Consider the following 1,992-nt stretch of genomic DNA (forward strand, 5'->3'; position numbering starts at 1 on the left):
ATGTCCCTAAAACTCCTTGTCTTCACGGTCTCCGTGTTAACATCATGCGCCTGACTTGAACAGGCACAGGTTTCACACTGCTTGTGTCAACATTAACGTCATCCGCCAATACAAAGGTCAGAGGTTCAATACACAAAAGGTTCGGAAATACCCGTAAACTGTAAACATATCAGGTAACCTGCGTACGTGCCCATGGCTTAAGTGTTCAGGCCAGGGCCTCTTCATGCATATGTTTTAACACAGTTTCCCAGGTAGCCTGGTTTTTCGTCGCCACCACTGCGTATTTAGGTGCTTAATTAGGTCCAGTGTTGTCTTTGATATAAGATCTTTCTACCATGTTGGGTCTTTTATGTGGTCTCGTGTTCGGGAAACCCCGCTGGTATACCTTAGGCCATATTTGCACAATCGTGAATGAAAGTACATGGGTGTGGTGAGTGACCCAACTAAACACAAGAATTCCCTATTCGCCGAAAGGTCTACTCTACTCTATTATTACCTTCGCCAAGAAGGTTATGTTTTCAGTAGCGTTTGTCTGTGTGTGTGTTGTTTGTGTGTGTGTGTGTGGTTTAGCAAGATAACTCAAGAAGCAGTGGATGGATTGGAATGAAACTTGGTAGGTAGGTAGGACTTCATTAGACCTAGAAATGATTAGATTTTGGGCCCCCTGGCGGCTTTCCTAGGTACTGCAGCTGAACTTCCGGTTTTGATATCTCATGTTCTGGACATGCTAGGGTCACGAATTTTGGTTGGTAGATAGCTCTTGGGGTAGGGAAGAAGTGACATGAGTTTGGGTCCCCTAGCGCCTTGTTCTGGAACTGCAGGAGCATTTGTTGAAAAAAATTGAAGGACGATAACTTAAGAACCGGTTGACGTATTGTCGTGATTTTTGGTATGTAGGTAGTTGAAGTGATGCTTGACATAATCAGATGGCAATTATGCAAATCAGGAGCTAATTTGCATAATTAATGAGGAAATTCTATAAATCTGATTTGTTCGATAATAGAACTATGAAACAGTTGTGACATCTACTTGAGAACGAGAAAAACATCTGAGGATATAGATTATGTAAATGAGGACCTAATTTGCATAATTAATGGCAAATTCTTATAATTCCATAGTTGTAACTGCTGCACCCCGAATTTCATACTTGCCACATTTGGAAGTTAAGTGAAGGTGAACATTAATAAGCATAATTTATTCAAATCATGACACCATTTGCATAATTTATGAGGAAGTGCTATAATAGCCTTTTTGTTATGATAAGGCTGTCATTGGGTGGAGAATATGATCAACTGATATAATCCATGCAAATGAGGCTCTTATTTACAAAATCAATGATTAAAATTGTAGAATTCGTCACCCGCAAGGGTTAACATCTTTTGGCGAAGGTATGAGATCGTGGAACTCTTGTTATGTACTGCGCAGTCCGATAGCCAGTCTCCGCAAGGGCTATTCCGTACCTCCTGCCCTTGGCGTTCGCCTCACGGAGTTTTTCACACACCCGAAACATTTTACTTCTGCTCTGTGTGGTATTAAAAAGATTGTGGAAAAACAAGACCTATCATGTCATCATTGTCTGCTGGTAAGAAACCACTTAAGGATAAGGCTGGTGCTGTCCTTGGTGCTGATCATGTCATTCCGCAGGTACCTGCTAGATGGTGCTTCAACACAGTATAGCCACTTCTAGATCGGCACGACTCACGGCAGATGCGGCAGTTACTAGTCCTCAACAGTCCTCAATAGACAACTATGGGTGTGGCTGATATGTATGTAGATATAGCGTATTGTGTGTGGAGGGGCTACAACCTGTCAACCATCACCCTGTATTCTGTTTGCTCAATATTTTACTTCTGCTGTATGTGGTAATGAAAAGATTCGTCACGAGTCATTGTAGATGCGGCAGTTATTGGTCCTCAATAGGCCTCAATAGGCAACTATGGGTGTGGCTGTTGTGTATGTAGATATAGAGTATTGTGTGTGGAGGGGGGGGGG

The 1,992-nt window shown here is 42.3% G+C and overlaps 1 protein-coding gene across 1 annotated transcript in view; it reads right to left on the reverse strand.

Moving 5' to 3' along the window:
• Positions 1 to 1,992, reverse strand: part of LOC109466483 — a 31,185-nt gene that overhangs the window by 22,210 nt on the left and 6,983 nt on the right. The gene's annotated exons all lie outside the window — the stretch shown is intronic.

This window comes from Branchiostoma belcheri, unplaced genomic scaffold (genome assembly GCF_001625305.1).
Source record: "Branchiostoma belcheri isolate BF01 breed outbred unplaced genomic scaffold, Haploidv18h27 scaffold168, whole genome shotgun sequence".
NCBI classification, from domain to species: Eukaryota; Metazoa; Chordata; class Leptocardii; order Amphioxiformes; family Branchiostomatidae; genus Branchiostoma; species Branchiostoma belcheri.